Genomic DNA, 23,477 nt, shown 5'->3' with positions numbered 1-23,477 from the left:
AGTCATAGCTGTAAATGTAGCAGTGCAGTGTGTGTACAGTTTTGGCTGTCGGTTAATAATAGGGGTGTAAGACCCGGACCCGGGACACTATTCTGTCTTTCGGAGGTTGTCAGTTATAAAGCTAGAGTGAAGATACTGGCATCTTATTAAACTAGAAAACCTAAGGAATCCATTGGTACCAATGTCATGCTAGCTTGTAGGGAAGGAAGATAAATAACGCTCCAAAGTTAGGCTAAATTTTGGCGAGGAAAAACAGGCATGGTCATTTTCAAAGGGGTCCCTTGACCTCTGACCTCAAGATATGTGAATGAAAAGGGGTTCTATGGGTACCCACAAGTCTCCCCGTTACAGACATGCCCTGTTTACACAAATTCCATGCAGTTTTGGGCAAAAACCATGTTGTTTTTTGAATGCAGTACAAATTCCTAAATTTCATATTCCTAAACAGTCTTAGAATTGCATAAATTGGGTATGACTGGAAAGCTGAGACTCTCGTGGATCCAATGAGTCCAATTGCATTCATGTGTAATGATGTTCGTCCCCATATAGTAGAAATTTCACAGCGACTTTTTTACTCAGATTTTATACATATGGTGGTGTGTCTTATACTATGACAGTTTTCCTAAAATTAAATTTGAAGAAAAAAAAAATCACAATATATCGCAATGAATCGTTACTCCTGTATCATGACACATATCGTATCGCCAGATTCTTGCCCAAGCCAAGTTCCCGTGTCTTGCTTGCCACCCGCTGATTAAAGTGAAGGTGGTTAGATGTGTGCACCCTACTAACATGACTATTGAAGACTAAAGCAATTTTGATTTCCTATCTCAAACAAGTTTTAAATCTTGGTTTTGTTGCTGTTGAAGGTGAATGGAAAAAAATGGCTGCATGGAAAGTAGGAAAAGCTTGTGCGAAGGAGTAAGTGGGCTGAAATGCATAAAAGGTCGGGCCGAAATCAGGTTTTCTTTACGCACAAGTCGTGTTTTTTTTCCTTTTGCTGAGACAGAACGGTTGCCTCTATAGCCCTGCTAGCGCTTGATTAAGTTGTTTTATATTCACACGCATCACCCCTTCTCGTCTTAGCCGCTGTAGCACTGAGCTGCATTACTGACTGTACCTCTGTCTCTCATCAGTGTGTCACCTTCTATGCTCCAGCTGACAGCCACCCGCTTCAGTTTTCTTTATAAATATATAAGGCCACTCCGGGTCTACTAATTCACTGTTTTCTTACATCTCTAAAACGAGAAAAAAAAAAAAAGTAGTTGGAAAATTACTGTTTGCTGTCCCAGGATTTGTTTGTGTTATCTGTCCCTGGGGTCAAAGCTGAATTAGGCAAAAGTGCCTTTATGTACTCCGCTCCTTCTTCATGGAACCGGCTGCAAAATTATTTAAAGCTGAAAGCCCTCTCGGTGAGTTTACACGGTTAATGAAGGTTCTTGTGGCAGACTCAATAAGGAGCTGTCTTTGCTTTGTTTAGTCAAGATTTAAATAGGTTTGGCAATGAGCCTGCTGGTTTGACGCTGAAGTGTTGCCTGTTGGACTGCTTATAAAGTAGTCTCTCGGCTATGTGGCTTTGATTGTATTTTGCTTTTGTGTGTTTTTCTCTCTCGGAGACTTTTATGTTTGTCTGGATGCGGCGTCTTGGCCGGCCTCCCTTGATGGAGGAGATTTTTAATCTGCGGGGCTGCCCAGTTTAAATAAAGGCTAAATAACATTTGGACAGAAGCTCGTCTTCGCATTAACCCTTAACGACTTCGCCTCTCGGCGTTGTCCACGTCCAGTTTGAATCATCTCGCAAAATTAGGTATGATTCCTTTATGATTCACACGTCTCTCCCTTGCATTTTCTTATCAGCAGAAGCAGAGAGTTGAAGGAGAGAGGATGACCGCGAGTGCAAATGACAGGAGTGGACAAGAAAGAAAAGAGTGAGGGGGAGTAAAAGAGAGAGAGAGGGTAGTTATATCCCGGGGTCATTAGCAGCATTTCAAAGTCACCCCGTCTTCCAGCGTATGCTGTTTGACAGGCCCTGCCATCAGAATTAGAGATGAGGGATGATCGTGGCGTGATTAGATGTGTAACTCAGGGGAAAGACAGGACCTGATCCATGGTTACAGTACACTCACATACATGCATGCAGCAGGAAGAAAAGGAAGGGGGGGTAAGAGATATGATAACCCCAGTCTTAAGAGGCGGTCAGTCATTGATCAGATACCCCCCGAAACTCTCGATTTCAACGCGCCTCATGCTAGTCCGCCTGATAAACACCACAGGCTCCCCTGGCTCCCCCTATGAGAGAATTGAATTCCCAAATTACCAGGCTTAAGATAACATACCTGGCTAAATTGCCGCTCTTTATAAGTCTCAAATCTCTTTGTAGATATTCATCAAAGGCCGTTTCACTGCTGATGCGGAGAACACAGGAGATGGGAAACAGAAGAACAACACACAATGTGGTTTGTATTAAAGGCCTCTGATCTTCTATCTCGAGTCCCTCGTTTTCCGCTACATTCCTTTAGCCAGGGGTGATGTGTGAGAGAAGAAGAGGAGGGTGGTGGGGGGTGGCATCCTCTCTCTGCCAGCGCTAAATATGTGGTGAAGCTTCCTTGTTAGCTGGAGAGGAAAGTGGAGGGCAGCTGATGCTTTATCTGCCGCCACTCCTTCGGCCTCTTATGATAGTGTGACGGGATCTAGCTTTGCTCGAGCTCCGATGCAACAATTGCCGCTCTATCCAGCATTTACTACATTACATACTCTCAGTTCATCTTACAGCTTCCTTCCCGACGGCGACTCGGGAGTAAAGTCTGAAGTTTCCATCTGCCCGGTGCCAAATGAATGCCAGAGATAGTAGTGTTTGTTGGATAAACTGAAGAAGGGTCCATCTGTTGGCTTGCAGACTAACTCAAAGACACACCCACTCTAACATTAACCCTACACACAAGCAACGTGCCCACTCGAATACAGCTGAGACGAGGATACACCATCCAGGAGTAGCAGATCCATGAATTGGATGCCAAAACTTCACTCAATACCACAGGGAAGACTTTTACAGAATTTCACAGGAGTTCATAGGACTTTATCCTTCACGTCACGACATTCATACATTTCTGTTCTCAGGCCTTGTCCACACATACTAGCGCTAGGACGATACACCTATCTCCCGATTCGATATCATCACAATGCTTAGGTGCCGATTCGTTATGTATTGCGATTTTTAAGTAATGTGATGGAACGTTCCATCTATTCCTCTCTCGTCTGGGTCGGGGGTCAGCGTGTCCCTTGTGTTGACATCACGAGGTTGTATTCCTGTCTGAGTGTGAGACCTCTTATCTGTGCAGCTGCGTGTACAGTAAGGGAGTGGAGCGCGTTGCTGGGGCAACCAAGGTCACAGAGAAGCAAGGTCTCTCGTCAGTCATAACATGGTAAGCCACTAAGACGGGCAGAGTTGTGAGGCCTTCACGCAGACAAAACATTGGTGTGGAGACCTGACAATTGTCCTTGATCAAGCTTTAATAAAACTTCTGTGTAAGACATCAACGGCTCCTGAGCCTCTTCCTTCCTGATGAATGAGTTAACCTTTGTAGAAGAGATTCCACAATGGATATTACGATTTATTGCGATTTTTGTTAACTTTTTTAACACTAGACTATGGGGGGAAAAAAGTGTAATCATACACTTCTAGGGACTTTTACCTTTACGTTAAAGAAACATGCCAGATAACCAAAGGAAAGGAATCCTTCTTATTTTATTGGCCGATGCAGTGTGTTGCCAGATGATGTCGCTTTGCGATGTGTGAAAAGTAGGGATGTTAATAATTAACTGTTAAACTGTTAACCGATTTTAAGCATTTTCACCGATTAACGCTATCGGTTAAATTGGTTAATAATTAATTAAAAAGCTGAGCATAACTCAGAGGAGCGGCTCGTCACTTTAACCCTGGGCGTTAAGCATTAAGATGCATCTTTTTACCAAGTCAGAGCTCACATATATGCAGGACGTAACCTACCAAAATAAAAAATAAATGAATAAATAAATAAAAGACTTGACGAATAAAAAATATGTCATTAAATGTAGCAAAAATATTAAAAATAAATGTAGCCAATAATTAATTGTTAAATGTGACATAAATTGATATCGGTTTTAATTTGCTTCTTTATTTATTTATTTATCTATGTATTAATTCCCTTTTTTATTTACTCTCTGTTTAATTGTCCCTATTATTCATTTAGGTATTCATTTTTATCATTTTTTATATTTATTTATTGCAAAGATTATGCAAAAATAAATAAATAAATAAATGCAAAAATAAATGAATGAAAAAAGATTTAATTTACTTTTTTTTATTTCGACAGGTTCCGTCCTCCATACACAGACATCATCTTTGAGTTTCCAGTGAAAAAGAAGTTGAAGTAGGTGTCAGACCAAATCAGCACTGCGTAGTAAAAAACAAACAAGGGGTTACGTCAGTGCGGAACGTGTTGTTTCAGGTACCGGTGAGACAATGAAATATGATCCAGGATATTGAGTTGGAGTAATACATCCAGGGGTGTGAAGGCTGATGCTTAAGTGCTTGCACGTATTTGATTGGCCAACGCAGCGCCTTGCTGGATACAACAGTTCTTGTATACAGCCAATTTATGATGAATCAACTTTGAGCTGAGCTCTCAGTACTGCAGCCAGTGCAGCTCAGGACGATTTAAAGGATAACTACACCCTCAAATCCAGCTAGAACCCTCCCTCCCAGCATAATCTAAAAAATGCAACAGAGAAGCGAGGGGTCAGAGGCCGAGGGGACAGTGCCTGACCACCGCTCAGTGTAGCACGGACAGCCATGTATATCTGGTACTCAGAGCTAACCAGCCATGAGAAGCTACTGTCCCCTTTTCTCTGATGGACAGACAGGAAGCCTGGTGGGGCTTTGACGGTAACTAGAAGCACACTTGTTGCCTTTTAAGAGCATTTCGCTGAACCGAACTTTCAAATCAGACAGATACAAGCTAATTTAAATGTGTATTGTTGGAAGAATCACCATATCGTATGCCAACAAGAAGCTATGTGATTATGTGTACAGCAGGGCTGCACGATTTTGAAAAAATATTGAATTGTGATTATTTTGACTGCAACTGCGATATGCAGTAGGCCATATTGCGATTTCGATAAAATGTCAAATAATTGTGCAGCCCTAGTGTACAGCATAAAAACTATTTAGTGTGCAGTTCCTCTTTAAGTTAAGCCTATCAATAACTGTCTGTTAAGGGGGTGTGTCTGTAAACAGTCATACAAATCTACTCGCTGGGTCGCTGTCTGATAACATCTAAATGCATCACTGCACAGTATTCCTGTTTTAGCCTCAAACTGCAAAACCGCTCTTCACTTCTGCTTACACCTGTCTGTGTAAGCAAGTTTTAGATGAATACAATACTTCAATCTATGCACATGCACAAAATGCCACTGAAAACAAGTATGGTAACAGATTACATGGAAATGTATATTACTTGTGCTGTAGTAGCAGTTATAGTTATAGTGAGGCTGGTAAAAATGATTACTGGCAGATTCATTTTTTTCAGTTTAACAGTCAGCCCCTGAGCCAAAAGGTTCATTTCTGTCTCTGCTCCTCCTGAGAAAAACTGAACCATAGCATGGAGACAAACCATCAACTAGACAGGCAAATAACAGAATCAGACACTCCAGCCCTCCAGTGGAACACATACTAATGAAATAGTTTTAGATGTGCCAGAAGCTACTCAATTGAAAAATTCACCTTTAAAACACATAAACCTGAAGGAAGTCTGGTCTCATTTGGTTATTTAGTGAGGGTTTGGGGCGCTACTTTTTTTTTTTAAGATCAAAGAGCAAGAGCTTCTCTCTACAGGCTCCGAGGACATGCATTCATACTGGGAGCAATCCGTCACGGAGGAGACATACTTGCATATTTCGCCAGTGACAGCGACCACAAGACATGGTTTAAAGGGGGCAACTAACTGTTTTTCAAGACTGGGAAAAAGAAATCCTGCTATAACTCCGCAGACACCAGCAGCTAAAAAATCAACAAGTTAAAGCCCATTCTCAGGAGGGGGAAAAGCTGGGGTGTCAAGAGGCGTCCTGGGAAATGAAGTCAAACACTAACTGAAGATGACGAGAGAGGCTGAAGGAAAGTGGATACAACAAAAAATCCAAATGACAACCGCTTTATTCACAAAATAACAGAATGTGTTGGACATCCCAGCCTGATGATTTACAACAGCGCAGGAACAGCTGAGGGTGGAATTTTCCTCTGAGGCAGGGCGTTCCACTCTTTTACCAAACGGCGAGGGAAACTCCAGTGTTCACACTTGCACACGCTTGCATTCCTGCACAGATGCACACCGACAAAACCAACAAAACCATGCACATTTGTATGCAGTTACGCATACATGCACTTGTTCTCTCTTTGTCCCCTTCTTCTCCTTTTTTGCTCTTTTACGGCGGTTTCCTGCGCACACTGTCTACCTCTCATGGTATATTCAGAGCATGAACACCCGGAGTCAGCAAGTCTGGACGCACAGCTGCTGAATATTCAGCCCTGCGGTCCCTCTTTCTCTCGCCTTCTCCCACCTTAAACTCTCCTTATTTTCCCCCTCTCTCTCTCTTTCTCTCTCTCTCTCTCGCTCAGATCTTGCTCAGTTCCTGCCTCCCCTCTGTAGCTCTCCACTGCTCTGCCGCCGCTGCCTCTGTGCTCCACTTTCATTAAGGGTCTCTCCTCTGATAGCCCTTCATATAACACTTAATCATCATAACAATAAGAGCACTCTCTCTCCGGCGAATCACCTCGAGGGGCCGGTCCTAAAGATCCTCCGCTAACTGATGTCATTATCTGCCGGAGCTCCGGATTGGCTGTGGCGGCGCAGGAGAACCCGCCCCAGGTGTTTGACGGAGGGCTCGGTGGGAGCACGCAGGTCGGACAGGCCAAGGACATTCCTCTCATGGAGAGGAGCGGAGAGAAAACACACACACACACACACGCACAAACACACGCACAAACACAAGCGCCGGCGTGCACGCGGGCACAGAGGCTCTTTGCCGGGAAGCAGAAGACAAGGCGTGTTTGGTTTTGCAGTCAAGAGAGAGATGAATAAGACTATTGAATAAGGGGGAGGGAGGTTTGAATAACAGTATTTTACATGAATGGATCTTCAGGGAAATGACTGCTCCGTCGCTCCCTCTGCTCTCTATTTTCGGCTGCGATTTGACAACAGGGTTTGAGTGTGTGTGTGTGTGTGTGTGTGGGGGGGGGTTTGCATTTTGGCTGATTGAGTCTACGCTGCTATCACACTGTGTGGAAGTGACAGTGTGCCATATTATGTTGTTGTGGGTGTGCGCGTAGACGAACAGTGAACGGTGGCTTCAGGCGGACATAAACGCACACACACACACAAAACTGCACACACACACACACACAGTGAAATCACAGCTGTTCTCAGTTGCTATGCGGCACTCGCACCATCGTCTCAGATAACACACACATACGCACACACGCATACGGGGTGCGAGACGGGGACAGCAACACCACACTTGGCAGGGTCGGAAGGTCACAGGGGTATTGTGGCAAAGTTGCCTAGCAACGAACACACGGCACATACCGTTTTTCCAGTGCGGTGTCCCCCCCCCATTGAACCGATCTGAATGCAGTTATGACGAATACGGTGACAGTCGCTGATTGTTTTGCACCTTGCTCTCAATGGTATCGGAGAGACGTGTTTGAATGTGCTGGTGCTTCATTATAGACCACAATAAATCTTGCACCATTGTTAGCACTCCACAGTGAAACCAAAGGGTACAGTTAGCAGCAGGCTAGCGTGTTCATTTGCAGCTACTGGAGCTTATACGTAGGTGTAAAAACAATAACATATAGTCATGTTTTAGGCCAAACCAGGTCACATTCTCACTTTTGAACAAATATCGGTTCATCTGACGCTGCTGGCTCTGTATTCTTCTGTGCTTTCCAATATTGTCCCTTAGGGGAGGGGAGAAAAATCGATTCACACATGTATCGCGTTTTTTTTTTTTTGTGATTTTGAAATTTATTTTTTAATGCCAGAATCAATATGTTTGCGTCATATGAGTCTAAGCGGAGGTAGAAGGAAGTTAACGCTTTTATTGTTGTAGTCAGAGTAACGTGACGTCATATCTCTTCCGTATCCGTCAACCAAAACAAACCGCAGCTGGCCGCAATGAGAAAGTACAAAACGGCGGAGGGTCCACGTGGATATGACCTGCACCCTCACATTTTAAATCCAAAGTGGTAATCACTACACATTAGTACACAGTAAAGTATGGAAACACTTTGGGTTTCATACATTGCCAGGAAAAGCAGAGCTAGACATCATGCCTAAAGCTGCATGCTAACTCTGTCATGGACAGGAAACGGTATCGTATTGCGCTAACGTGCAGCCAGCCGTCACTCGCATCTGATATTTATATTAAATACAGTCAAACGGAGCTGCCCAAGGATGTATAAAGAGAACGAAGCTGACGGGTGAGCTAGCGGCGGACTTGGCAAAGTTAGCGGAAGCATATACGTATGACTACGTAAGTTTTTCAGAATAAGGTGTTAACAAAGGGAACTATATACAAAATACATATATGGAAATAAGATTGATTGAATTGTATTCACCAGAAGTATAAAACATTACATGTCCCTCATAAATTAAAAAGAAAATACCACTAATTTGTGAGGGAAATGTCTTTATTATTTGATTTGTGGGTTGCTGGAAAAAATGTAATAAATATTGCCTGACAATGACTGATATATTTGACATCACGACATCTCTGACTACATACATGCTGAAAATCAAACATTTTAATGTATTAATTTAGATATTTTTCAAATTAAAAGTCTCTAGAAGTGTATGATTCAACTTTTTCCCGCGGTCTAGTGTTAAAAACGTTAACAAAAATCGCAATAAATCATAATATCAAATCGTAATACTTGCAGAATTGCAATACTTAAAAATCGCGATACATATCGAATCGGCACCCAAGTATCGTGATAGTATCGAATCGGGAGATAGGTGTATTGTCCCAACCCTATTGTCCCTTGAGGCTTGCCATACCCCTGTGCTCCTGTAACTCTGCACAGCAAACCCCTGCGGACAACATTACCAAGCACAGAATACAGTAACAGGAAAGTGACATTGAATACTACTTGAAAAAGTGTGTTTCATCAGGACTGCAGTCGGCTCAGCCCATCTGTGTACTGAATTCTTTATAGGTTATCACAGGAACAAGGCTCCTGTCCTCTCTACCTCTATCCCTTTGTGCACAGCGGTGTTTCACAAACACAAACAGCGAGCTGGGAAGGACATTTGGGGTTCTGTAGAAGATGAATTAAGCATCGCTTTTGGGTAAACACGCACCTGTCCAACTAGCTCAAGGCCACATTCAGACCGACTTGAACCTGGTGTGAATAAACGCAGCCCTCTCATTCGTTTCAATAGTCCGTGGGTGCAGCTGGGGGTGCCAACACCGAAGGCTCCAGCAAAACAATGCAGGGCTGTCCAGCAAAAAAGCTGAACAAGGCTCAACTTTGGCTGCAACGTGACGCCGTTCAGCAAGGCGCTGCGATGGCCAATCAAGTACGCGCAAGCACAAACTCCGGGTAGATTACTCCATATTTCCACTGTTTACCTTGCGATCGTCACATCAAAAGATAAAATAATTGCTGCCATTACGACGTTCAAGAGTTGTAAACTCCTGTATGTGAGTATTACAAACCATTGGTGTTTTGGCGTCTGATAAACTTTTACATGCATTGATCTGTTACTCCAACTGGACTTCCTGGATCCAATTTTATGTCTCACTGGTACCTTAAGGCCTTGACACTCCAAGCCATTTTGGGGCCGTCAGTGAGCATCTGTCAACCTAGTTTTTGCAGTGTGTACTGCATCGTCGGCTCTAGTCTGCCCCGTGTCGATGGCTTTTTGGCCATCGACACGAAAAATCTCTCTGATTGGCTGTTCAGCTTAAACAAATCAGTTCACGAGAAGAAAGACGGAAGTGAGGAAAGTAAGCCAACGAGTTAAGCCAAGAGGGAACACACAGACGGTTCTTCTAATTTTTCATCTTCATCTCATCTGATCATTCCAATACACGGATATTTTCACAATGACATGGCCATCTGGAATCGTCGCCAACGCAACTTGCAATTTTTAGGTTGTAGCGGGCTCATTTTTAAAGCTAGAGTGAAGATACTGGCATCATATGAAACTAAATTTTGACGAGGAAAAATTGCATAGCCATTTTCAAAGAGGTCCCTTGACCTCTGACCTCAAGATATGTGAATGAAAATGGGTTTTATGGGTACCCATGAGACTCCCCTTTACACGTTATGATAATCACATGCAGTTTGGGGCAAGTCATAGTCAAGTCAGCACACTGACACACTGACAGCTGTTGTTGTCTGTTGGGCTGCAGTTTGCCATGTTATGATCTGAGCATATTTGTTATGCTAAATGCAGTACCTGTGAGGGTTTCTGGACAATACGTGTCATTATTTTGTGTTGTTAATTGATTTCCAATAATAAATATATACATACATTTGCATAAAGCAAGCATATTTAGACACTCCCATGTTGATAGGGGTATTAAATACTTGACAAATCTCTCTTTAAGGTACATTTTGAACAGATAACAAATCTGCAATTAATCGCGGTTAACTATGGACAGTCATGCGATTAATCATGATTAAATATTTTAATCGATTGCCAGCCATAGTTTAAATATGTTTTTTTCTGTTATCTGTGATAGTAAAAGTACAGTCAGTTAGACATTTTCTCATACTTGCACACACACACACACACAATCATACATTACACATTTAATATGTGGGGCATGTATTAAAACAAAAAAATGAGCCTCCTGAAGACTCAATAATTACATTTTCTATAAAACAGAAATAATAAACTTCACTGGTTCAGCATTACTAAAAACAAAGTGCTGCATGCTGTAAAACCACCATGAAATCAATAAAAGACATTTTAAAAATTGAGTTAAAAGCAGTGGTCTCTGTTTTTTTTCTTGTTTTTTTTTCTACTTTACTTCCTTGCATTAGTCAGTGACGTCACATGTCAGCCCCCTCCTGTCTCCTCCGTCTTCGCCGTCTCTTTCCACTGTGTGCAGTGGAACAAAGCGGAGATGGCAGAGAAACTTATCTTTAAAAAGAAACTGCACAGTGTTGTGGAATAATTTGGTAAACTGTCACAGAGAGCGAATCCTATCTCGGAGAATGCCACTCACACACACGCAAGCTTACGAGCATGCACACGCACACACACACACACACACACACACACGCGGGGACTTTGGTGTTTACATCATATGGGAAGGTATTTTTTCCCCTCACATTGCCAGGGAACAGGCCCACGCATGGACACACAGACGCTGACTAAGGCCCTAAGACTGCTGGTGGGGGGGTGGGGGGTGAGTGTGTGCACATGTGTGTGTGTGCGCGCACATATGTATATAATTACTTGTTGAAGTGAAGTTCGGACATAATGTGGACTGCATCTATGATTTATTTTGCTGTTATGGTCCGAATGTGGGTTTTGTCTTTGTGTTTATTTATGCATGTGTGTGTGTGTGTTTGTGCAGTGGTATCAAATCATCCTGTTCAGTGTTAAGCTGTTGTGTGGTTAGAGGAATGTACAGTGGACTGTTTGGTCCTAGATTAACTAATGCTAATCAGTTTATTAGGAAAATCTGCATATTTTATGTGTGTGCAAGTGTATTTATACCATTTTGTATGTGTGTCGCTGCTCTGCTCATAAACTGTTAAGTCACCATGTGGTGCGATTTCCCTTCGGTTTGGGGTTTGAGGTTAGAGAAAGATGAAGAGGGAGAGGACGGCAGAAAGACAAAGTGTGCGTCTTTGTGTGTTTTCAGGTCCGTTAAAAGCTTCCAGTTCTCCCATCCAACGTCAGATGGCTGATGTTCAGAGCCTCAACCACAACGCTCGGCGAACACAACAGGCGGCCTATTCAACCCAAGACACAAATAGAGCACTCCTCCTCTGTGCTTAAAACCCCGTCGCTCAAACGGCGAGCTAAAAACAGATATTTTTTTTGTCGAGAGCTGAAGAAGGCCAACCGCCGAAATCGCTCCTCTTTCTCCATGACGCTGTGTTTTCTCTTGCTAAAAATAAGAACTGGCACGTCCGCGGCATCTGCGGAGACGAGCGAGCATCATCCCACCCTCCTTCCCATTCACTGCCTGCCTGCGATTGTTGGCGAGTCTCGGGATGAGAATCAAACGAAAGGTCAGGCAGTCGCAGACGGAGGGCAACGAGGCGATGGAGTTACCAGTTGGGAGACACTGGGATATTCATTTCAAATAGGAGGGGTGCCGCAACAGGCTGCAACTGTCTGTGTGTGCTGCACGAGCATCTTTAACCCTCTGAGACCCACAATAAACCCATTTAGGGGGGTACAGGGGGGCTTTAGGGGGAGATAGCAGGAGAGCAGTAGAGGTCACATAGACGTGGTGTACATCATCTGAAAGCTGGGAACCTGAAGATTTATTTGATGCCCCTCAGCACTGTGTGTCAAGTTGTTCTAGTAATAAATCAGAAATAAACAAGTGTATAAGGGCTGAGAACATTATGATAGAAGTATATGATGATCATTCCCATGCTCTATTATGTCTCATAAGTTGTTGCAGCAATCTTTTGGTTGATACCATTTGTTACACAGATTTGGTGGTAATTTTAACCATTTTTACCACTCGAGAATTGATAAAAAGTTATCAATAATCCATCCAAAATTCCACATTAAGACACCAAGACCTTGAGGAACATCATAGAAAAAGCCATGCTGTGATTTGGTATCAAAAACTTTTGACATTTTGAGATTTCTGCAAGAATTGCGTTTTTCGGCGATTGGATGGCGAGCACTTCTGTTCTGGAAACTACTCAGAAACCCCCTTATTGTCAATCTACCCAGGAAAGCCATCCATCCTCTGAATGCTCTAGGTCTGTAGTTTGTGGCTGTACAGTTTCATGAGGCTGTGATTATCCTAGAGGTCACCACAGGTCATTTATTAAAAAAATGCCTCATTATATGAAATGGCTACTATGGGGACTAACATCATCACACATGAATATAATTGGGCTCATTGGATCCACAAGAGTCTCAGCTTTACAGTGATACCCAATGTATGTAATCCAAGACTATTTAGGGACCCCAGTATGCAGAAATATTTAAACACACCATTTTAGAATAGGCAAAAATAACACATTTATACTGCATGCAAAAAACTGCATGGTTTTTGCATGTGATCATCATAAAGTGGACATGTCTGTAAAGGGGAGACTCGTGGGTATCCATAGAACCCATTTACATTCAGATCAGAGGTCAATGGACCTCTTTGAAAATGGTCATGCCAATTTTTCCTCGCCAAACTTTTGCCTAACTTTGGAGCGTTATTTAGCCTCCTTCCCAACAAGCTAGTACGGCATGTTACCTATGGATTCCTTAGGTTTTCTATTCTCAGATGATATCCGTACCTTCACTCTGTACCTCTAAAACTGAACCTGCCTCTGAAAAACAGTAAAATCGGTCTCAGGGGGTTAAACGCCTCATGTTGCTAAGAACAACACATAGAGCACAATTAAGTAGCTTTTAGCTGTGAAGACTTTTCACTTTAAGGAGGAAGGAAAAATGGGAAAAATACAAGGAGGAGTAAACACATTATATAAATCAGATGGTTCCTGAGGTCATTTTTGTCTCCACACACGATTATGCATGCCAACACACACACACACACACAACACACACACACACACACACACACACATACCGTGTATGGCTGCATCCACTTATGACATCACTCTAGATAGCCAGAAAGACAGTCAGAGAGCCAAACTGACGTCATCCCATTCACTCAATGTCAATTACGTAATCACGGGGTCCAACGCCTGCAGGACGGGCATGCTGTGTGTGTGTGTGTGTGTGTTTTTTTGTGCGATCGCATGCGGGGCAAGAATACATAATTGCAATCTCATGTGTGAGAGGAGACATAAAATGAGGCATGCTGATGACATCATTAGCGGGAGGCGGCCTGGCGTGAGCGCGGCGGCCGTGACACGGTGTGAGTGTTTGGGTAGAAGAGGAGGAGACAGGAGCGCTGCAAACAGAGGAGTTATGCAACGCAAATCCAACTCAACAGACTAGAAAGGGCCTCTTTTTTTTGCCTTTTCTCTGTGTGTACAGTGCGTACGCTGTGTCGGTATGTGTGTGTGTCTTAAGTGACTTTTCTCTAGCACTTTTACTTGAGGCGAAGAGTGCATTAAAAACACACAAGCACTCAAGCATACTGCTGAAATGCACACTGAAACACACATGCATATACATGCACACTCACTCTCCCCCCCCACTTATAAACAAAGCTTCCTAAGGACAGGAAATCCTTCCACCCACGTTCCTGTGTTGCTTGGCAACCGGAGCAGCGTCACCGTGTGCATGCCTCCACCGCTGAAAACAACACACACAAAGACAGAGACACAAACTGCAACTCCTTGAACTCCGCTCCTTTAAAAGGACCAAAAAGAAAAGCAGCAGATCGCCAAAGCTGAGCGGGCTGATACTCGCTACAGCTGCCCTCCGATTCGTCAACTATGGATCCAAACCAAACATGACATCACCCCTTGTAAACATAAAACACTTTTTCCCCCCATTTATAAAATCTATTTTTACACCCGCTGACGTCTTTCTGTGCGAGATCGTGCACGCGACTGTGCTCTGTGTATTTCCGTGCGTGCACTTGTGTGCCACAGTGTGAGGATGCGGCCAGCAGTAGCTCAGCACGACTAAGTAGAGAGAGGCTAATTGAGCAGAGGTGCTGCCCATCACTGTGGACAATGAGTCCATTTCAAATCAGCAGGAGGCCTATTGAAGACAATTATAACCTGGGGGATACAGAGGAGCATTATTCTTCTAAGCCATTTTGGCCACTTAGGCCAGATGTGTTTCCACTGCGATTTAAAACCCCGCTTTCAACTCTCCGGTTGTTTTAACATATGAAGCTGTGCATGAAAGGCAAAGGTCACCTTCCAACAAATTAAAAGAAATTAATTTATGACTGCAAACTCAGTCATGAACTCATCACAGAGAAAGAGTGGTGCAGCAACCACACAGTTTTTAAAAGTCCATGAAGTTTCACCTGTGAGGTATAATCCAACTGTTTCATAGTGAAACAATTGCATCCAAAAGTCACTTTCCATCACAGTTGGTGCAAGTAACAGGAAAGCAATGGCAGTGAAGATACACCCTGTTTTTGTTGTATTGCCTAATCCTAAGATTTCCGCCCAGATTACTGTCAATGTTTTGAAAGTCAACACAAGTCACAGTTGAGTTTTACAACATAGTAAGGGAGCTGGGAAGAAATTTGGAGATTTGAGGGCGTCGCTGGTTCCTTAAACGCAGCTCATGAAAGGGTTAAATATTGGACATTTTAGAGCCATATTGCAATACTTTTGCTTCAATACACTTGGGTTATGATGCATGAGTTGTTTAGAGAAATTTCACAAATGCTTAAAAATATTTTTGGGGAGCGTCCTGGAGGCCTGGCGGATAAGATGCATAACATAAAACCACAACATCCTTGGTTCGATTCCAATGAAGTACCATGTCTTACACCTCTCTTCTATTCAGGCACCACTATGACCTACAAGGGGAGGGTCACATGGGGTAGCCAAGCTACTGCTAGTACTACTAGGTTCTAGACCTTTGAATCACATCTTTGATTTGTTCAGCAATGTACAAAGGTCTGGTGTTGTGCAGTCAACCTATCAGAGCTTTGTGGGCCGATACCAATTTCCGATTTTGTCTTCAGATTTTGTCTAATTGAGATTTTCTTTTTTCCTAAGAACTATAACATAACACAAACATTTTTGAAACTTTTCTTTAATGCAAAATTCAACTGTATGTTCATAAATTATGAACATGATATTTATGTAGAATTTGCATAACACAGAAGAATCAGAGAAATTATTAGCTAATCTATACTGTGTATGTAGGCCTACTATAGAGTCAACTGTTTATTATCTATCTAAAACTATGTATTTATTCATCTGTTTATTTATACAAAACTATTTAGAATCGATTTAGAAGAATGAAAAGGTGTGTGTATTATATTATATTAACTCTTAACTCTTAACTACGGCGAGCGGCGTCCTCCTTCCTGCCCCTCACCTACTGACTTCTCACAGCGCAAAACGAGAGGGAGAAACCCTGCGCTGTTGGCAGAAGAGCACGTCTCTACGATTACTCTGAGCAGCATGCATGGGAATGAATGAATTATATTATAATATATTGAATATGTTTCTTGCTTTTTCCCTAATTGTCGAAATAAGTCTATAAATTTGTAGCTTTTTAGGAAAAAATCGCTAAGAGGGTCTGAAAAGTTGCTAAATCTACAGAGAAAGTCGCCAAGTTGGCAACACTGTGTGTGCAGTGAGTTGTTTTTTTTAAGTTACAATGGATACATTTCAGTAAGAACTGATTATTAAAAAAATATATTTATTGTCTTTTTACTACAACGGCATTAAGCTGTGCGCTTTCTCCAGCCAGCAGAGTTGGCGGAAGATGTTTTACAATTTTTTTCAGGGAAAGTTCAAAGTTTTGCGTTTCTTCACTGATCACCTTCTTCTATGTTATTTTGGAGAGATCTTTAGTCAAGTTTTCATTGACTGAAAGATGAATGGTTAATGACTGAAGTTGCTTTAATCAGTTTTCTCTTTAGGGGGTTGTGGGGTGGACGATGCTTTTAATTAGTTTCACTATATTTAGCGGGCTTGGATCCAGTGGGAATCAAACCCCTGACAACGGCAGTGGCAGCAGATGTACTGTACTGAGACAGAAGTGTCTCACTCTTACTATAGATGCACAGTGGCTCTATCTTTACATTAATGCAGCTTTCGGAAACACAACAACTCATTGTATTATATGACCATATAACAACACCATGAACCTTTTAGCAGTGACATACCAAAATACAATGTCAACACTGTACCTTCTATGTCCTCTTTCCACTGAGTAAACATGCTCTAAGTCCATCATACCAGCCTGCTAGCCTGTTATCAGGCCATCAAATATGCATTATTGGTCGCTATAAGCGCCATAGATGTGGTGCAATAGGGGCCTACTACATCTAACAGTAGGTTTTATTATCTACTCACATAGTAGATTATCGAAAAAAGGTATAAAAGAACACAACAGCGACCGTAGTAATTATGGACGCAAAACTTAGGATTTTCACCCAGGACGCCGGGGATCGCATCACGTGTATAACCAACAACGTGTAGTTGTCTTTGTGGTCACAAGCATTAAGTTTAAAGTTTACTCTTGAAACATAGTTATTTTAAGTCAAAACATGATGGTTGCCTAAACCTAAAGAGGTTGTAGTTTTGTCGCCTAAACCTAATTAAACGTTTTTGTCGCCTAAACCCAAAGAATTTGTAGTTTTGTTGCCTAAACCTACAGAAGTTGTAATTTTGTTGCCTAAACCTAATTAGATGTTTTTGTTTCTTAAACCTTAAGAAGTTGTACTTTTGTTGCCTAAACCTAAAGAAGCCTTTTTGTTTGTGTTCAAAAGGTGACGTTTCATTGTTTTACAACATGTTAGAAAGAGTTGCTTTAAAGTTTCACTTTCACTTTAACAACATAGTAGGCGTAGTAGGCCCCTAATGACCCACATCTATGGTGCTTATAGCGACCTATAACGCCTATTTAATGGCCTGATAACAATGGAATCGAATGCTCATACAACTAAAAACGTCAGGATATTTTTAGCACTTTTGCTGACAAGGTGCTCTTCTGTAGTGTTTACCTTTTAGTACTGTATGTACTTCCGCAGTACACATTCTTTCTGACTGTGCATTTTAGACACTCTGCCATATGGCTCATGGGCCACAGCTGACCAGAGCACAGCAGTGGGTCATAGTGTAGCTCCAGGCACGGCTAATACAATCAGAAATATTAAAAAGATCCACTTTTGAGTATTTACGCTGAATAAATCATGCGCTGGCGTCTGTGCTTTTATTCAAAACACAGACTATTCAATTCATTCACACATGAATTATAGATCCATTATGGACTGTTTTAGCTGTGTTGAGGGAATCAGACTAACAACAGTTGTTCTGAGAGCACTAACCCACTGAGCCATCCATACCAATTATCTGTGTCTGGGGTGGAGTCTGAATTCAATATTCAATTTACGCAATTCAGTCTCACATCACAAGAGCTTCCAACTGAAAAACGGCTGGTGTCAAAAGAGCCGTAACGGACAAAAAACAGCGCGGGCTTCCTCCGAGGAACTCAACTGTCTCCAAAGTGAAAAAGGAGCGGGCTAACTGAACGTCACGCCACAGGGGTGTCCATTGAGAGACAGGGAGAGGTGGAGGGGGCGAGAACTCCATTGAGCGCAGCCATGGGGGGTCAATATGTGAATGAACGTTTGGCATGGAGGTGAATTATGAATGAGCAGCACTCCGAGCACTCCTGGAGAGAGCATGTCAGCCCCTGTCTCCTTCGCTCCATCTCTCCTCCACCTCCTGTCCTAAAATCATCATCCCTTCCTTCCTCTCTCGTCTCCGTTTCATCCCTCGCTACTGGATTAATCTCCTCATCTGCCTTATTCTCTCGGTCATCTGATCGCTTTTCCTCCCTCCAGCCTCCCCCCCTTACTTAACCCTCCTCCACCTCCTGTCTCCAGACCAAAGGGGGGGGGGGGGGGGGGGGGGCGGAGGTAGACACACATGCCGTCTGTCTGAAGAGACGACAGAACATTCTTTCCCTGCACATACATATTTACACAGCCTCAGATGGCTACACACACACACACACACACACACACACACAGTAGCAAAAGATAATATAAAAGCAAACAGTCCTGCACGTGCAAAGGCAGACGCGTGCATTAAGTGAAACGCTCTCGGGCACTGACACACACACACACACACACACACACACACATTTCTCCCAGCTGTTCTGCTGGCCACAGAGCTTGTGTGTGTGTGTGTGTGTGTGTGCACGTGTGTGTGTGTATTCGCCTGTGTGTAATCCAATGTGCTGCTGCTCAGCCTGTGCCACGCTCTCTCCTCTGTTGCTGTGCGTCTGATCAGATCTGCCTCCCCTCAACCTGTTTGCAGTATATGGCACACACACAGACACACACATGCACGCACACTCTCACACACACATATATCCACAGGCACGAGAAGCTGCTACTACTACGTAGGTATCAAGCCTCATTCAGTGTCAAGCGAGAAAACAGAAAATCCAAAGACCGTGTGTGTTATGCACTGAAAACTCTGCACACACTCACACTCACACACACACACAGAGAGTGAAGCAAAGGGGGGGTAAAAATGGACTCTTTAAAGAGAGCGTTACCCAAACCTCCCCTTTTCTTCTAACTTCAAGTAGCCTACCTGAGAAGTGTGTGTGTGTGTGTGTGTGTTGGAATGGGATCACGCTGTTCCCTAAAAAAAAAAAGTATCCACTCCTTTTGATCCCTTCACTCCAGTTTGCAGCAGGTCAGCTCCGGCTCGCTTACACACTTTAGCCCCCCTTTTATGCTTGTGGAAACAAGCCTAAAAACTCACACACACACAAATGTATATATAGGCTGCTGCTACACACACACACTTACACACACATTTGCCCACCCCTCACACACACACCTCCACTCTCTCCCTTTAAGTGCAGCAGCGCCATGCAGCACATGTCAACACCCCACATAAAGCCCCATAAAGTCACCTTAGGATCCTTCTGTTGTCCCAGACGAGCCCCCTTCTTCACAGTCTTCCTCTCCTCTGTCACACTTCTCTCTCCTCTCTCCTCCTCTCCTCTCCTCTCCTTCCTTCCTTCCTTCCGTGCTGTCCGTCCGTCCTTCCTTCCTCTCTTCTTCTCTTCTCTCTCTTCGTCTCGGTGCTCGGTCAGTTCCCAGTGTTTTTCCCGAGCCCCTCCATATCCGCCCCGCACAGTCGTTTCTACCACCGAGAGGAGCGTACCTTCACTCACACGCACACGCTGCGTTCCTATAGTCTCTCTCTCTCTTCCTCTCTGTTTATCTCCTCTCTCTCTCTCTCTGCGCTCTCTCTGTGTGTGTGAGGTGCGTGTTCGTGTGCGTGATTGTGTGTGTGTGTGTGTGTGTTTTTGTGTTGCTCTGCTTTGCCCCGCCAGCAGCAGCAGCAGGAGGACTTCCCCCGGCGCCCGCCCTGGGTCCTAGCGCCGGTTGGGTTCACTGAAAGAATGCCATTGTGTACGGAAGGTACAACACAAAGATCGTCTATGATTTTTGACAAGACGATTCACACTTTGGTTGCGTCCGAAATTCCATGCTAGCGTGCTATTTAGTACGCTAGAACAGTATATGAGATATTTTAGTATGAAACCAATAGTACGCAAATTGCATACTATTTCTAGTGAATATATATATATATATATATTTTTTAAAATGACAGTATACATAGTAACAGCAGAAAACATTTAAAACAGTTACATACAGAAGAAGCATATAACGAAAACATGAACAGAGAGCTGTGCCAAATATAAAAGGACAACAGAAATGAAACAAATTTCTTTCAGAAATACAAAGAAATTAGGCTTTTTTTGGGGTACATTTACAATTGTGAATGTGGAATTTCGCGAGAATTAAAATTAAATTAATAAGAAAAAAAAGCATTACTGTTTTGTCACTGTAACCATAGCAACAAAATATAATATTTCTATAATACAGTGCAAAATCTGAGAAAATGTTAACAAGTATAAAATTATTCACATCTTTCCACAATTCACATATTTCTAGTGAATATGACAGTATTGCAACGCTGGACACTATGACGTTCATAAATATCCCACAATGCAATGCGGTAGTGACGACAACATTCATATCGGATGTTGACGGACAGCTCTGTGACATCAATAACGCTTCAATTTAACTGTAAGTATTGGCTTCGTCCGAAATCATACTATGCACTACATACTAAATATGTGTGCTATCGTTCAACATACTTTTGTTTGAATAAATTAAAATTAATTAATTGAATTAATACAATTAATTTACGTCGTTACTTCCTGAGAGCCTCCTTGCAGGTTGGAGACGTGTAACCATGGTAACCTCATGTGACCAAAGTGGCGGTTTGTGAGATTCAATTCTGAATTAATTAAAAATATATATTACGCCTGGCAAAGTGAAATCTTATACTTACACTTAAATTGAAGTGTTATTGATGTTACAGAGCTGTTCGTCAACGTCCAGTATGAAGGCTGTCGTCACTACCGCATTGCATTGTGGGATATTTATGCTGCTGTAGTGTCTAGCGTTGCATACTGTAATATTTTGTAGTATTCGCGTACTATTGGTTTCATACTAAGGTTTCGGACATACTAAAATATCTCACATACTGTTTTAGCGTACTAAATAGCCTGCTAGTATGGAACTTTCGGACGCAACCTATATTTTAAATAAATTCAGATTCTCACAAACCGTCGTTTTGGTCACATGAAGTTGTCACGGGTTACCATGGTTACACGTCTCCAGCCAGCAAGGACGCTGTCAGGAAGTGACGATGTAAATAACTGCTCAGTGCGTCCGAAAAAATACATAATGCTATTTATACACACAAAAGTATTTTGAACGATAGTACACATATTGAGTATGTAGTGCATAGTATGTGATTTTGGACGACGCTATTGTGATTTTTTTCCTATATAGCCATGTCTAACAACATAAATAAATAAATAAAACGGAAGCTGTTTACTTAAGATAAAGAATAAAAACAAAAATCACAGAGAAAAAAAAAAACTTGAAGAGGACAATAGATATGTCTTCAGCAAAGTCTATTTTGGAGTATGCACATGAATGGAAAAACATTGCATAAAATGCTTTACCCTTATGTGTAATTATTTTCAGTGCAGAGGAATTATACATTGGAAGCAGACAACTTTCCAGAAACCACAAACAGCATAATTGCAAAATGCATCAAGACCGTACAAATCTGCTCGCTATAGGCTATATCGTCTTTAACTGAAAAAAAAAGTGCAGTGCCACAGACAGCTGCTGTTCTACCCGTCTCAGGCTCATTTAGAGCAGTTAACATCCAAAAGGTAAAATGTAGTTTTTTTGTCAGTAAGTTGTGTTTGAGTCTGTACCCGAGTGGTCGCTATGGCAACAGCAGGGCAGGAGCAGAGGCAGAGAGCGATGCAAGGGTGTCGGAGCCGTTATAGACGGGAGGATGGAGGGGATATGTCCTCTGCACATGATCACATCTGTCTGACCTATTTGTTCAGATCGTAAATCATTATTTTCACGCTGTCTGTGATGAGGTCAGGGTCTACTCAAGCAGCCTTTAAAACCATTTTCTTTATATTGTGTGTGAAAATCCATCCCGTGTTACACCCCACACACAAACACCTATAGGGCTCCGCTTCGCCCACTTCCAAAATAGTTTCTAAACTGCATTTTTGTGTGAAGCACAAGCCTGCAAATGTGAGATGTTTTTTTTTTCTTAACTGAGTGAGTCATCCTTTCAAACATAGTCAATCTTTGGTGCAGCTACCTTCTTCCTCATCTCCCTCCACCTCCCTCCCTTTTCTCCCTCCCATCCTTCCTCAGAGCGTCATCACGTTGCCATAGCAACTGCCCGCCTATGGGAGACAGAGATCAGATCATTATGGACCATGGGATCCAGAAACTGAAGGACATGATTTTTTTTTTTTCTTCTGCGAACACAGGAAGTGGGAACCCTTAACAGGAAAGCTTGAACTCATTCTTAGTTAAACAACCAGAGCAGCACTGCAGAAGGAAGTTTTTTGCTGAGTGCTGTTTGGGGGTAAAAAAAAGGAGCTCTGATGATCCATTTAAACCCTTCAAAAACACAAGTAACGCTTGTCGACTATCCCAGCATGTTGCTGAAAATAAAGCAAATTTGATTAGTTATGCAAATGGACTGTTTTTGAGATGTAAACACGTCGCCCCAAGAAACGGTTAACCAGAACTTGCTCGCACACTTCTGAATTAATGGATCTGACAGACGTGGCAGTGATCGGCCTACTGAAAGCCCACAGTCAGGAAATCCAAATGTGCTCTCATTTTATTTATGGGCCGGGAAATCGAAGTGGGAAAAGTGCATTGCGGCTTGTTCAAGTCGAGAGATGGAAGCACAAAATACACCGAGGAAACTGTTTTGTTTGATAAAGATCAAAGAGAATTGTTGGGAGAAAGAAGTGTGTTTACGAGTCCTCGAATCCAGACTGCCTCTCCCTGCCCCTATTATTAGTGGGAGGCCGTGCGTGTGTTTGTGTGTGAGTGTGTGTGTGTGTGTGTTTGTACTGAGAGCCCAGAGGGCTGCATTAAGCTGAAGTGACAGAGGGGATCTTTAAGATGTCTCCCAAAGTTTGCCATTGAGGGAGATCTTATCTCTGATCCCCAAAAAGAGCCGA

The 23,477-nt window shown here is 42.7% G+C and overlaps 1 protein-coding gene across 1 annotated transcript in view; it reads right to left on the bottom strand.

Annotated features, from left to right (window-relative positions):
- The window catches only part of LOC141756134 (forkhead box protein N3-like), a 75,081-nt gene extending 54,884 nt beyond the window's left edge, over nt 1-20,197 (bottom strand). Inside the window, exon 1 of the mRNA XM_074615653.1 lies at nt 19,791-20,197. The gene's annotated coding sequence lies outside the window, so the exon portion shown is untranslated. The remainder of the gene's footprint in view (nt 1-19,790) is intronic.
- Between the last annotated feature and the right edge of the window lie 3,280 nt (nt 20,198-23,477).

The sequence above is a fragment of the Sebastes fasciatus genome, chromosome 18 (genome assembly GCF_043250625.1).
Source record: "Sebastes fasciatus isolate fSebFas1 chromosome 18, fSebFas1.pri, whole genome shotgun sequence".
NCBI lineage: Eukaryota > Metazoa > Chordata > Actinopteri > Perciformes > Sebastidae > Sebastes > Sebastes fasciatus.
The sequence above is the reverse complement of the archived record's forward strand: the minus strand, read 5'-3'. Positions and strand labels throughout refer to the sequence as shown.